At 42.9% G+C, this 16055-nt stretch overlaps 1 protein-coding gene across 4 annotated transcripts in view; it reads left to right on the forward strand.

The window, feature by feature from the left end:
- Positions 1-16055, forward strand: part of LOC147691995 (cytochrome P450 2F3-like) — a 556138-nt gene that overhangs the window by 226830 nt on the left and 313253 nt on the right. Inside the window, exon 1 of one of the 4 annotated variants that reach the window (XM_086938289.1) lies at positions 3863-3935. The exons of the other annotated variants lie outside the window; for them this stretch is intronic. The gene's annotated coding sequence lies outside the window, so the exon portion shown is untranslated. Of the gene's footprint in view, positions 1-3862; positions 3936-16055 lie in introns of those variants that run through there. 4 annotated transcript variants of the gene reach the window in all.

The following is a 16055-nucleotide window of genomic DNA, read 5'->3' on the forward strand; positions in this document are numbered from 1 at the left end:
TAGCAAGAACTGCTCTTTTTGGTTATTGTACACCTGTTTGTCTGCAAACTTGGAGACATGGCAGCTAATCCACCATCATCATCATCAGAACATTCTGATAATGAAGAATTTGTGCCTGAACCTCCCCCTCCAGAAAAGTTTACTTCAATTGTGTGGACATTTTTTACTTTTCCACCGGGCTGAAAAAGGTTAATGCAAACATAGTTACTTGCAAAATCTACAAGGCGGACCTCTCCAGGGGAGACACTAAAAAAAAATACTCTTGCGGAACGGCGAGTATGAGAAAACATCTTCAGACTCTACATCCGGTCAATTTTGCAAGAGAAGAAACAAGACGACAAAGAGAAAATGCTCCTGCACCACTGGCTGTTCCGAGGACATCTGGAGCAACACCATCGACGTCAACATCTCCTCCTGATATTCGTCCCAAATTTGGGAGAGTCAGGATGCATTGTGCGCAATGCAACGGTCTTATTTCAGTCAGCGGACCTTGTTTGATGTGCCATCGACAACCACCATTGCTAGTTTCCATTTTTTCTCCTCCTAGTTTTTAGTTCTGTTTGTCTTGTTGACATTTTTTCCCTTTTTTAAAAAAAACCCCTACAAAATCATTCACAAAATAAAAAAAATATATAAAACAAAAAGAGGATAAAGAAAAGTTATTTTCAGAATTAACTACTCTGGTTAAAGAAAGAAGTAAACTTGTATGCTAGTGTGTGAAAGTTTAGATGAATGTATGTGTAGTAGATACTTGACTGAAAGAAAGCATTTATGATGTATGGTGAATGGATAAGTGCAGAACAAAAAAAAGTACGCCCTGCACTTTAGCAGGAGAAACACATTAGTCTGATTAAAATCAAAATGACCACATACATCCCCTCACAAATTAATAGCTCACCTTTCAAATTGTTTCGTAGATTAAGAAGTATGTCAGTCACACACCAGATTTTCTTATACAGAATCTCTGTACTGTGCACGTGTCAGCAAAACCAAAGAAGGGCAAAGTTTGCCTCTCATTTTGCACAGGTATACATGTAAACATCAAATCACATTGCTTCCCGCATTAATTCAAAAGCAAACACACATTTCTATTGGTTACACATTTCAACCGTTTCCAATTGACATACATTTGAACCCTACCCCCAATCTGCCTTCTGCCTGATACCATAGAAACAGTTCATGGAACACCTGACTGACCACACAGGTCACACGTTCACCATACAATGTTGCTAATCAAAACAGAAAGTGTGCTTGACTTTTCAACATATCAGCTTATCCTATGTAATGTTCCTTTCAATCAGTTTTTGTTAACCAGTAAGAATCATGCTTTTAAAAAACAGAAACATGCACCCTAGTTTTCACTGTAGAATGTTGTCAAACAACCAATCATTTCTTTTCTTTTTTCAAAACTGCATCTTAACCACCATTTAAGAAAAACCTTACTTTCAAACTGCCATTTCATTTACCAAGACCATCTGAGTGCATCCAGACCTCTCTTCAAGATGCTTAGAGTGTGAATTGTGGGACACAGCTATATTTTCTGGAGCCAAAGGTATGCAGAAAACAAAGGCATTCACAAATACCTAGGTTTGCCAAATGTAGACATTAAATCCTTTTTGCATCTCCAACACCCTGACCTCATAATTGTGCACTGTGGTGGCAATGACCTAGGCACTTTTACTGGGGTAGGTCTGGAAATGCTTATGAAGGACACCTTTGGAGAATTGATGTCACTTTTCCCCCAAACTACCTATGTGTATTCTAACATATGCCAAAGGCAGAAATGGAACTGGTCCAATCAATTTTGTCCACAGATTGAGAAAGCTAGGAATCATGTGAATAACCTGTTTCTGCTTTTCTCTGAGACTATAGAATGGGGTCGATTAACCACAACAATCTGCGTATCAATATGGATGGCATCTATAGGAGAGATGGTGTACGTTTGACAGTTGAGGGAAACCGAGTCTTCCTCATAAAGTTTAGACTCTGCAACGGTACTTACTTGTAGGTACCAAAACTCTTTTCATTGCCACCCAAAATCTAAAGACTAAGAGTGGGCGGAATTTGCGTAATCGCGTTACGCAATTCTTCGCAAAATGGTAAAAAATCTCTGCGAACATGCAGAAATCCAGTGAATGTGGATTGGTTCGATATTTATAATAACATTCTTTAACTTTCAATAAAGTTAAATTTCTTTTAAATGCTATTTCGCAAAGTCGCGCAGGATGCGAGTTGGTTACGGCTGCGTGTGCGCACCCTACACATACCCATGTCACCAGTAAAAAAAGATTCGATTGGCTCATTACACTTCCTATTGTAAGTACTGAAGGACTCCACCCATTTAAATCACTCTTGTTAGACCTTCTTTAAAAGAAGACATCTGCTAGCAAGAACTGCTCTTTTTGGTTATTGTACACCTGTTTGTCTGCAAACTTGGAGACATGGCAGCTAATCCACCATCATCATCATCAGAACATTCTGATAATGAAGAATTTGTGCCTGAACCTCCCCCTCCAGAAAAGTTTACTTCAATTGTGTGGACATTTTTTACTTTTCCACCGGGCTGAAAAAGGTTAATGCAAACATAGTTACTTGCAAAATCTACAAGGCGGACCTCTCCAGGGGAGACACTAAAAAAAAATACTCTTGCGGAACGGCGAGTATGAGAAAACATCTTCAGACTCTACATCCGGTCAATTTTGCAAGAGAAGAAACAAGACGACAAAGAGAAAATGCTCCTGCACCACTGGCTGTTCCGAGGACATCTGGAGCAACACCATCGACGTCAACATCTCCTCCTGATATTCGTCCCAAATTTGGGAGAGTCAGGATGCATTGTGCGCAATGCAACGGTCTTATTTCAGTCAGCGGACCTTGTTTGATGTGCCATCGACAACCACCATTGCTAGTTTCCATTTTTTCTCCTCCTAGTTTTTAGTTCTGTTTGTCTTGTTGACATTTTTTCCCTTTTTTTAAAAAACCCCTACAAAATCATTCACAAAATAAAAAAAATATATAAAACAAAAAGAGGATAAAGAAAAGTTATTTTCAGAATTAACTACTCTGGTTAAAGAAAGAAGTAAACTTGTATGCTAGTGTGTGAAAGTTTAGATGAATGTATGTGTAGTAGATACTTGACTGAAAGAAAGCATTTATGATGTATGGTGAATGGATAAGTGCAGAACAAAAAAAAGTACGCCCTGCACTTTAGCAGGAGAAACACATTAGTCTGATTAAAATCAAAATGACCACATACATCCCCTCACAAATTAATAGCTCACCTTTCAAATTGTTTCGTAGATTAAGAAGTATGTCAGTCACACACCAGATTTTCTTATACAGAATCTCTGTACTGTGCACGTGTCAGCAAAACCAAAGAAGGGCAAAGTTTGCCTCTCATTTTGCACAGATATACATGTAAACATCAAATCACATTGCTTCCCGCATTAATTCAAAAGCAAACACACATTTCTATTGGTTACACATTTCAACCGTTTCCAATTGACATACATTTGAACCCTACCCCCAATCTGCCTTCTGCCTGATACCATAGAAACAGTTCATGGAACACCTGACTGACCACACAGGTCACACGTTCACCATACAATGTTGCTAATCAAAACAGAAAGTGTGCTTGACTTTTCAACATATCAGCTTATCCTATGTAATGTTCCTTTCAATCAGTTTTTGTTAACCAGTAAGAATCATGCTTTTAAAAAACAGAAACATGCACCCTAGTTTTCACTGTAGAATGTTGTCAAACAACCAATCATTTCTTTTCTTTTTTCAAAACTGCATCTTAACCACCATTTAAGAAAAACCTTACTTTCAAACTGCCATTTCATTTACCAAGACCATCTGAGTGCATCCAGACCTCTCTTCAAGATGCTTAGAGTGTGAATTGTGGGACACAGCTATATTTTCTGGAGCCAAAGGTATGCAGAAAACAAAGGCATTCACAAATACCTAGGTTTGCCAAATGTAGACATTAAATCCTTTTTGCATCTCCAACACCCTGACCTCATAATTGTGCACTGTGGTGGCAATGACCTAGGCACTTTTACTGGGGTAGGTCTGGAAATGCTTATGAAGGACACCTTTGGAGAATTGATGTCACTTTTCCCCCAAACTACCTATGTGTATTCTAACATATGCCAAAGGCAGAAATGGAACTGGTCCAATCAATTTTGTCCACAGATTGAGAAAGCTAGGAATCATGTGAATAACCTGTTTCTGCTTTTCTCTGAGACTATAGAATGGGGTCGATTAACCACAACAATCTGCGTATCAATATGGATGGCATCTATAGGAGAGATGGTGTACGTTTGACAGTTGAGGGAAACCAAGTCTTCCTCATAAAGTTTAGACTCTGCAACGGTACTTACTTGTAGGTACCAAAACTCTTTTCATTGCCACCCAAAATCTAAAGACTAAGAGTGGGCGGAATTTGCGTAATCGTGTTACGCAATTCTTCGCAAAATGGTAAAAAATCTCTGCGAACATGCAGAAATTCCACGAACATGCGGAAATGCTTGTTCGCGATGCTTTTTTACTGTTCGCAATCACTGTTTGTGTGCTTGGGTTCAAATATCTCACGAACATGCATTTTGAAAACGCGAACAAGCAAAATATGTTGCGAAGTCGCGGAGCGCAGAATTTTGAGCAATTTTGCGTTCTCCGCGGAACTCGAATTTACCCAAATTCTGCGAACGGAATGGAATTTACCGCCCAGGCCTACTAAAGACATAAGCTTGGTGTATATCTCAAAAACATGTTTTTTTTTGCTTAGATTTGCGCACCCAACGCATCAGAATCATGCATCCAACTTGTAGAAGTCGTGCACCAAACGCACTAGAGTCACGCACCCTACAGGTTAGTAGTCGTGCATCCAATGCATGCACACAAGGGGGCTGCGTCGAGAGCGCGCTGGATACGCGACTCCTAATTTTACCGTAAAAAAAAACAGCCCCTATCACTAAGTTTTATTATCCACGGAGTCCCCATTCCCCAGGGCTTATAAAAAATGTTGAGGACCGTGGGGAGAGCCCGAACACCCCCCCCCCCCCCCCCAGTCCCAGCTGGCTCTCCGTGCGCTTCGGGAGCCGGCATTGCTTTTCCACATGGGGAGCTGCTAACATGCAGCTCCCTGTGTGGAAAAGAAGTATGGTTTGGATTTTGAGAGAGAGCAGGTTTCCTTGCTCTCTCTTTCAAAATCTAACCCAAGTTTGCTATGGGGGGGCGGGAGACTCCTACCCTTTCATAGCAAATGGCAATGTCCTGGGGTGGGCAACCCAGATACTGCAGGAGCAGGCCCTGGGGGATGGCGGTCCCCAGGGCCCTTGAGTGCTCTAGGAGGGGGCCACACAGCCCCCTCCCACAATACATAAAGCCCCAGGGTGTGGTGGACCCCAGGGCTTGGGGGGCAATTGAGCTCCCCCACCCACAAATTATACTGGGAGGGGCCTTCAAGCCCCTCCCAACAATTTATTTGTAGCCCCAGGGGGTGCAGTCCCTGGGGCTGGGAGGCCCCTCTGGGGGCTACAGCCCGAACGACTGAACGGAATTACATCAAATTTGGCAAAAAGGTGGAGTTCCGTTCGCAGATCACGCTTTTTGTTAAATGGTGTAAATCCGTTCAGTAGTTCCTGAGAAAATCAAAAGTAAAATCATAAGTATATCTAGAGGTGCATATGGTAAGATTATTGTATGCTTACTGTACTCTGTACCTTCACGAGCACGAGCTGAATGCTAATTGGCTGTCAACACTCCAAACCAGGAAGTGTTGGCAGCCATCTTGTGCCTTAGTAGAACCGAGGCACAAGAAAGCAGAGAAACAAACGCGGAAAACGCAAAAAAGGGGTCAGGGTAGAAACACCCTGACCCCCTAGGCCTATTCAGGGGGTCTCACAAGGACCCCAACGCCCCACAACATTTTTTCTTCTTTTTTTAAAAAAAATTGTGGGGTCCGCGTACGTACGCAAACTCTGTGGGATAAAAAAACGGGTCTGCTTTTTAAAAAATTAGTCCCCGGGGGCACCAAATCCCGGGCGCAAAATGGTTAAAAAAGTGTGGCGGGTCCCAATCACCCCCACACTGCCCCGGGGACCGCTAACCCCTGGGGCAAATTAATTGGGATTGTGGGGCGCATAGAGCCCCCCGGGGCTTTTTTTCTAAGTATGGGGGGCTCACGGCCCCCCACAGCCCCGGGGACCGCCACCCCGGGGCTTTAATATTAGTGATGGGGGGGCCTTTAAGGCCTCCCGAGCCCCAGGGACCGCCACCCCCAGGGCTTCGTTTTAAAAAAAAAAAAACCTGTGGGGGGAGGCTCAACCTCCCCACACACCCCGTGGACCGCCACCTCCTGGGGCACTTATATGTAAAATAGGGAGGTCCGTGACGGACCCCCCAGCCCCTGGGACCACCACCCCCGGCTTTGTTGATGTTGTGAGGGGGGCTGCGCAGCCCCCCTCCTGGAGCCCTCGATGGCCCTGGGGACCGCCACCCCCAGGGCTGGCTCCTGCAGTGTCTCGGGGTGCCCACCCCCGGGACTCGACTGTTTGCTGTGGTAGGGCCGGAGCCTCGCGTCTCCCACCCTACCACAGCAAACTGCTTTGATTTTTGAAAGAGAGAAATCAAAGCTGATTGCTTTTCTGTATGAGGAGCAGCATGTTAGCTGCTCCCCATACAGAAAAGCAATGCTGGCTCCCACAGGATGCGGGGAGCCGGCAGGGACCGTGTGGGGCTTGGGAACCCCCCACTGCCCCCAACTAGGAAGGCCAGGCCCCGGGGGATGGGGTCCTCTGGGCCAGAAGGGGGGCATAGGAGGGGGGCCCTTCCCGATTAAAAAAATAATAATAATAATAATACTTGGGGGCAGGCCCTTGGGGATGGGGTCTCCAGGGCCCAAAAAAAGAAAAATAGAAGGGGGGCTGCACAGCCCCCTTCTTGAAAGTAAAAAAAAAACGGAATCAGGAGGAGGCCACGCCCCCTCCCTGCACATCTCTGCAAACGTGCCCCCAGGCACGTTTGCAGAGGTGGAAGTACTTCCACTTGCATACTGGGGGTCCCTGGGGCCAACTAGCCCACCAGGAACCTCCAGTATGGGCCAGGGGGCTCCCTTGCAGAGAGGTGTAATGGGGCCATGCCCCTTTTTACACCTCTCTGCAACGCAGCCCCCTGGCGCACACTGGAGGTTCCTGGTGGGCTAGTTGGCCCTCAGGGACCCCCAGTATGCATGGGGAATTAGTTCCCCCTCTGCAAACGCGCCAGGGGGCTGTGTTGCAGAGAGGTGTAATGAGGCCACGCCCCTTTTTAAACCTCTCTGCAATGCAGCCCCCTGGCGCATAGTGGAGGTTCCTGGTGTGCTAGTTGGCCCCCAGGGACCCCCAGTATGCAAGGGGACTTAATCCCCCAATTTAGAACGTGTTACGGGGCATGTTTGCACAGTGGTGAAGGTAGGGGGCGGGGCTTGAGGTGACATGTGTGCAAACACTCCCTGTGGCGTGTTTTAGCTTGGGGAATATATTCCTCTTCAATCCAGAGGTCCCCTAGGGGCCAACTAGTCCATCGGGTACCTCTAGTAAGTGCCACGGAGCTGAGTTGCAGATTATTGTAAAAAAGGGGGCGTGCCCTCTGAACAACTTTCTACAACGCAGCTCCCTGGTGCAAACTGGAGGTACCTTATGGGCTAGTTGGCTCAAAGGTGACCTCAGGATTGAAGAGGAATATATTCCCCAACCTAAAACGCGCCACAGAGAGTGTTTAAACACATGTCTCCTCAGGCCCCGCCCCCTTTCCTCACTATTGAGCAAAATATTCCTCTAAAATCAGCCAAAGTACGAACTCCGATTTACTCACCTGTTATCACGAGAGACGTCAGTGCTGCATCTTTGAGCCCAGGACGGACCCTGAAAAGTAATTGTAACCATACTTACAGTAACTTGAATTTCCTTCCATAGGCTAACATTGAAAAGGTTTTACTAGTAAATTCTTCTAAGTGTGGAGTTTTGGAACTTTAAAAAATTCCTCTAAAATCAGCCGAACTATGAATTCCCATTTACTCACCTGTTATCAAGAGAGACCTCAGTGCTGGATCTCTCAGCCCACTACTGATCCTGATAAGTAATTCTAATCGTAGTTACAGTAACTTGAATTTCCTTCCATTGGCTAACATTGACTGGTTTCATTTGGAAATTTTTCTAAGTGTGGAGTTTTGGAACTTTAAAAAATTCCTCTAAAATCAGCCGAAGTACGAATTCCAATTTACTCAACTGTTATCAGGAGAGACCTCATTGCTGTATCTTTTAGCCTACTACTGATCCTGAAAAGTGAATTTAACTGTTCTTACCAGTAACTTGAATTTTTGTTCCATAGGATATCATTGCATGCTATATAAAATATATATAAATTAAAAAATATAAAAGAAATATATATATTACAATTTCAATATTTTTAAAAACATTTATTTTTCATTTTATATAAAAAATATGTAATGTAATTTAAAAAATAAAATATTTAAAAATAAATAATTTAAAATAATGTAGTAAATCAGTATAAAAAATATATAACAATTAATACATTTAAAAATTATCATTTACAAAACCTTTGAAATTTACTGAAAAAACCATAGGTTTCAGAAACGTTATAGATAAAAAATTAGCATTTAAAACAACCTTAGAAATTCACTGAAAAAAACATATGTTTTACCTGCGTTATAGTTAGAAATTAGCATTTAAAAAACCTTAGAAATTCATTGAAAAAACGATAGGTTTCACACATGTTATACTTAAAAATTAGCATTTAAAAAACGTGGCTGAAACCTAAAGGCATATGTGTGGGGAAAGTTTGCGATGTAATCGCAACGCTTCATAACAACACTTGCTTTGTAACAACAACGTTGTAATGCCATGCGATGTAATGGCATGTGATGTATCGTCATATATTCAGTAAAAACAAGTGCTGGTCATTCAAGCTATGTGAAAAAGCACAGCCTGGCCCTGCTACTCCTCTCAGCTGGAGACAGTCTCCTTGACCCCTTGACACCCTCTTTACCACCTGGCCCCTGAACCATAACTGAGTTGTCCCTTAAATAGGGGGTAACTTTGTGGCTTTGGATATTAGAGCCAGAATTCACAGCTATAGAGAAAGGTACCAGAATGTCATCGGATGATTTCCTATAGCTCTCATTAAGAAGTGTTTTTTTTACATGGTCAAACTGTGTCCCATTTAAATGAGTCAACCAGAATATAGTAACAACACTGCCTTGCAGAACTGTTTGGAATGGCAAAGATATGATCATAGCTTGAGTTAATAATGTAATGTAATTAGTGTCATCAAAAAACGGGTAGGCATAACTTATTTAACCAGGCAAAAACAAAAACAACAAGAGGTTTAAGATACACCATATTTCCATTAACTAACTATTTAAGATTAAGGTCCTTGTTTAAAGTTTGGCAGAGAGGGCAATCCATTGCAGCTGCAATGGACTGCCCTCTTTCCCAAACTCTCGGTCCACTCACCTAATTTACAGCTCGGCGGACCTTCAGTTTGCTTTGACACCAAAATAATGCTTCAGCGGACCAATGGAGTAGGGGCCATCTGAGTTTTGCGATTCAACCACTTGCCGGTTTTAGAGTGGGTGGTCAAATGTTTCAGTTTTTACTGTCCTTCAGTGCAGCATAAAACTTGGCAACAAGAACAGTGAACATATTTAAATGATCCCAATATCATGGTAGACAAGTCCCATAGTGCGGGGGTAATTAGTTTTAGATTTTAAAAAAATTAGATCCCACCTTGGTGAATGCCCATCAATTTAGCGGTACCAGCTGTCAAACTTTTAACACATTGACATGATCTGCCTTGACAGCGATTCCTGCCAATGACAAGAAATGTCAGCTGAGCTGGTGGACATCTCTAAATGCGGAGCATGGGTATGTCGCAAGGCAACGGAGTATTTACTCCATCACCCTGACAGAGTACAAATCGTATTTCACATTCTAAATCCGCCCCTAATTTCTTTGGATTGCACCACTGACACTGTGGGCTCAGTCCTGAAATCTATTTGGCTTACACCCACAGGCCTTTTTTACGAGTGCAAAACTACATTTGCTCTTCTCAAAAGTTCATTTTTCATTTGGATAAGGGTTTGATCACATAAATATCTTTCTACATATGCCATTATGTGACACATTCAATAAGTGCCATGTATATACTAAACTGCTCCAGTCATTACATTCCCTCACATTTTATTCTCATGTAACCTGTACTAAGGAAAGACCAAATTAGTGGTTGATCCTTTTTCTTGGCTTCCAAACAGCAGAATAATCTTCCTCTTTCTTTCAAAAGTATTACTAGTTCTCTTGCATTATGACAAATTAAAAACCTACAGCTTTGAGTCTCCTTAGCCAGGTTGTGTTACAATGCTCCTCAGCACCAGGATGCCCATTCTGTAATAGTTCACGTTAAAAAAAAAAAAGAAAAAACATTAATTCAAGTCCATGTAATGTAATGTATAGGCATTTATATAGCGCACTACTTACCCAGAGGGTCCCAAGGCGCTTCGACCGCTGCGAAACCCTTCCTGGCTTCCCTGAGAGATGGTCCCTTAATGGGTATCTCCAGGGTGAGACCAGGCATCCCCGGCGGTCTGGTGGGGCCGTTAGTGAAGATGAGGCAAGCTAATGCCCAGGGTTGCCGAGTGTGATCGCTGATCCGAGTGGGCACCGAGGCGAGAGAATTATCGAGTCCGCTGACCCTGGTCCAGAAACCTGCCGCGCCGGGAATCAAACCCTGGTCCCGGGCCGTCCTCTGCTCTCGGGTCTGCCGCCTCTAACCAGTGAGTACTAATATCTTTTGAGTCAATCAGGTCAGAGATATAGATAGCCAACAGGAGTAGCTCCTTAAAGCCAATGTATGATTTGCTCAAAGCCTCTGCTTAGCCTGGCATTGAAGTAATACGAGGGAATTACATGAGTGGAGAACTATTGCGTCATTGTGTCATGAGATTACCTGCCAGAAGAAAATCCTTAATTTGGGATCCATTTCAAGCTTATGCTTCTGTTTTCTCAGGAAGCTAGTGGCCTGATGAAGTGATGTCAACATGGATCAAGACGTCCTCAATTCCAGTCCCTTATACAGGATTCAACTACTGGTTATGGATCAAATTGAGAATCTTGAAATACTCAGCAAAATTTCAGTTTAAAGTGAGGATCTACGCTTAGCTCTTCGAATTGTGAATAGAAAGCCTCATTGAGCCAATGTGCTGCATACTGGTCACTGAAGATGGCTGTGGTTAATCAATTGTTGAAGAAAACATTGTTAAATCCTTCTCAGTCTTTGAACTATATTTCAAAATCAAATCTACAGTTTGCGCAAAGCTGAGGGGGAAAAGGGGCTATTAGAGAAATAGCTAATTAAAATGAAGCTTATATGGCTCACAATTTGATTCCTAGTTGGTTTGTGTCTGTGCACTGATACACTGCAAGGCTGTTGGGTGCAAGGATATTGTACACTAAGGCGCAGTGGTTATCGTAACGCAGTGTTTTTCATGTAGATGCCGACTGAAGCGGCACTGGGCCCACAGAGGGCCTACAACAAATAATGCCTTGGTGCCCGTACACACTGAGACACTGGCCCAGCCATGACACTGTTCCGGCCTACATTGCACAAATACCACTGCACGTAAGGGTACAACACCCTTGCAGTGAATACATTTGTGAATTAGTCATGTACCACATGGTAACCCCTCCCCCTAGAATCAGACTGTAGTCATTCACTACTTGGCAATGTCCCAAGTATTATTCTTGTCCTGATGAGACACCAGTATAACGCTGAGGATTGAATCATCATGGACATATTGCAAACAAAGAGATTGGACATTGACTCAATAGTTATTGATTGACTATGTTGTTAGTTTTTTACAGAAAAGAAATTCGCAAACAGAAATGTGACTGAGGATTGCGTTCATTTGTTTTTTAATACACGTGGCTGCGGTTTTTCTTTTTCACTGGGACTCCTTGCACTTATATAAACACTTGTAATATGCGAATCTTAGTTTTCCAATATACTATTGCAGATAATGCTTGGTGGTCATGAAATCTTGTTTCCTGTTTACATTTAGTGTACCCAACCAATTTCTGACTGATACATTTCTTCATTCTTTTTCACATTAAGGGCATGATTACAGGTTTGGTGGTGCGGTGCCGGTCTGCCCTGCCCCCGCACTGCCAAACCTGTGGTGAGGCTGCCCAACAGATTACGAGCATTTCTAGAGTCTGGCAGTCTTTTTTTGGTGTTCCAGCAGCAGTGCTATGCCTTGAAAAACAGGCACAGCAATGAGATCACCAAAACAGTTCCTGCACTGCATGGACGGAAAAGTCCATGCTGCACAGTAACTTGTGGGCATGAACACAGGGGGGACACATATTGAGCCCCCTGTGTGCTTCCACAGGCGAAGGAGGCACAGGGGCCCTGTAGGGCCACCTTTGTTTCCTCTCTGCCAGTGTTTACACGGAGTAAGAACCTCCATGTAAGCCCTGGCAGAGATAAAACTCCTAATATGCTTGGTGGGGCTGTGGTGGTCCCACCAAGCATATGGATGCCTCCTGACTGCCACAACACCACCAGGGAATGGCGGTTCCCTGGTGGCTGTGGCGGTGCTGTGGTGGTCCCACCACCCTATTCATATTCGGGTGGTCAGGAGACCGCCACTGCTGCGCCCCAGCATGTCCGGCATCAGTGGACCCCTGGCTTATAATCTGGGTCTAAGTGTATATAGCTATCTTGTCTGATTAATGTTAAAATGATTCAAATTAGACCAACGAGAACCACTGTAAATTTAAAATACTTATAGTTCATGTTCCCGTAGCTTTAAGGGTGGCTCTTGTTTCACAATACCTTTAGAAAGTTGGCATTTACCTGCCCTAACTATTTGGTGCCTGAGACCTGTTCTGGAGTCACATGACTGGGTGTAGTTTGCAGTTGGACTGTGTTTCTTCCCTCCAGACAGCCACACAATAGAGGGATTAGATCTTGCTGGATGGCCCATCACTGGCAAGATGGAGGGGCAGAGATGGACACAGCACCACTTACAACTAGATGGGCTGTGCCCTGTCTTCCAACAAAGGACTTGTCACCACAGCTTTGCTCATGCAGCCAGCTTGGAATCAGGGCAGAGGAGGCAGGAAACTTCAAGCATTCAAAGGTAATTCTCTAGAAACTTCTACTACAGAGAAGGTGCCAGGTGTAAAAATAGGACCCTTAGACCGACTCTTAAGTTTACTTCCTAGACCTTTAGAAGGACTGTCCGAGGATAGCCTGCTGCTGTGGATTGCTGAGTACTTCAGAGAGCTGCTTTGCTGCACCTAGAAGGGCTGCTCTGCTGCCTGAAGCCTGACTTTAACCCTCAGAGACCTGCCTTGCTGCTTGAGCACTGTTCTAATGCTGAACCAAGGACTACCAGAATGACGCCAAGGTCTAGTGAATACTGTGCTTGACAATCTTATAGATGTGACTGTCAACAACTGCAAAGGGCTGGCTGTGTCACTTGTTAGAGCAGTCACTGCGCTCCCATATCAAGGGCAGTGCCATGGCCCTAGTCCTGAAGACTATGTTTTGGTTTGGAAGACTACCTGGATCCTCGCTGGAAAGGTCTTTTCCTAGTTATACTGTTGACCAATAAATGAATGAATAAATGTCATTTTTAAAACGCAAAGCTGCTTCACAAGAAGAATTCTGGGGTGAAATAAAGCCAGTAGAGCAGCACAATGCTTATTTTAGACTCCTGTATGAATATATTAACACCATGGATGTGAATGAATGCCATGTCTACCCAATTGCCTGCTTCAGTAGCTGAAGGTGTCACATATCACCATAATCCCCTTACTTATGGTTTTTCCTGAAGTATTTTGCTTAGGCCCTGATTACAAGTATAATTGCCATTTGGCTTCCATGCTAAATAAGTAATCCACATGGTACATTTTTTATGGGGTGCGATCAGTAGCATACAATCAACAAGAGAGAAAGGGCTCACAAGGCCACTCTTATACCCCTTAAGAGTACTGAATAGGAATCAACAAAAGAGTGACTAAAAAACCAAAAAGGATAGTCAGTTACTAAAACCAAAGGGACTAGCTCTAACTTCGTTAAAATCTAAGTGAAAAGTCGGACAGAATGGTGATTGTGTTAATTTGAACCACCCAGTCCGAAACATAAAACAATATTGTTTTATATTGTTTTATGTTTAGGACTGGGTGGTTCAAATTAACACAATCACCATTCTGTCCGACTTTTCACTTAGATTTTAACGAAGTTAGAGCTACCCCCTTAATAAAATAATTTCTTAAATTTGGGGAGTAGTCCACACTTCTTTTAACTCACTTAACCACTACTTTCTAAAAAGAACCCAATGAAGACAATTGGCAACCGACTATCTTGTTGGTGCCTGAGGGCTCTTTTTCTTTTTCACACTGTGCATGCAACGCTAAACTGTATGACTGCTCATGGTTTGAAGAATTTCTCCCTTTGGTTTTAGTAACTGGCTACCCTTTTTGTTTTTTTAGTCACTCTTTTGTTGATTCCTATTCAGTGCGATCAATAGCTCCTATTACGTATTTGCGGGAAACATCATGCAGATTTTGGGTATAGCAAATAGAGTAGATATTTACAATGGTAAAACTCGGCAGGTTTGACCCTCCGAAATTTAACAATGCTTGAGGTATTTAAAAGCATACGACAATTGTTAAATACCTGAAAACTAGTAATTCCGAACCATGCATGAAATGGAGTTTATGCATGGGTTGGAATTAACCTACCCTATAAAGTTCCAGGGGAAAAATAAGTCCAAAATCCAAGATTACAAAAAAGGACTTTAATAGAACAAGGCACAGTACTTCCAGTCCAACATCTCCAGTCAGAATCCCAAGAGAACAGTAACAAATACCAGATCTATTTAGAATGTATTAACTGAGCAGCAGGTGCCACAATTAAAAGTATACAAGGCAATAAAAGGGAAAGATGGAAAGGAATGCATGAATTAAAAGGGAAATGTACAAAAGAGATATATAGAAATATTAATGCAATACATTTCTCCCCTGAGGAGAATTAAGAACATCTGTTAACACATTTGGCAACACGCCTGACGTTCCATACTTTACCGTCCTGAGTAACAACACTATTGTAATTGGCTTTAACAATCTTAATAGGTTTACCAAACTTAAATTCACCCCTGCGGACAAATCCCAGCCTCCGTATTCTGACCCATTCTCCCACAGTAAAAGAAGGTTCTTTGACCTTCATGTGAAGATCATAGTTACACTTACTCTTGTTTTGTTTAACCTCCACTCTATGACCTACATCATCAATGGAAACATCAAAATTACAGTTTTTCAAAGTATTCTTGAACCACCATGGGCACAATTTGGAAATAGGGTCTCTACTTCTCAATAAGCGGAACGGCGAAACCTCGGTAGTAGAATGAGGAGGTATGCGGTACAACCAGAGTTTCTCCCTTGACTTCTCCTTCCACTGAACCCCAACATTTTGTGCCCATAAAATATCTTCTTTACGAACTCGGTTGTATCTCTCAACTTGACCATTTCCTTGGGGTTCATACAAGGCTGTGAAGACATCCCCAAATGACTTTTGTGGCTCATGGACAAAATGTGGCTACAAAGTGATGAAGGAGGAATACGCTTTCCATTCCTGAAAATCAAATCCCCTTCCATGACAAGCTCATCAGAAATTTTCCAGAAAGGGGCTACATCCGCTGTAATATTACTCTTAGAGGGCCAACCTACCCTAATGTAATCTACAACTTTACCCAAGAGTTCGTCTTCACTCGTTGCCTTCTTCCACATTTCTTCAGTAATGAAACCAAATTTGTCGGAAACAGTTTCAGTGATATTAGCACCCACTTCCTCATCTTCATACTTATTATCAGTATTGCATGGAAATTTTGATAAACAGTCTGCTGTTACATTAATTTTTTCAGGAACGTACTCAATATCAAAAATGTACTCTTGCAGACGTGACATTAGCCTGGCAATGTGACCAGTAGG

This window comes from Lissotriton vulgaris, chromosome 9 (genome assembly GCF_964263255.1).
Source record: "Lissotriton vulgaris chromosome 9, aLisVul1.2, whole genome shotgun sequence".
Lineage (NCBI taxonomy): Eukaryota > Metazoa > Chordata > Amphibia > Caudata > Salamandridae > Lissotriton > Lissotriton vulgaris.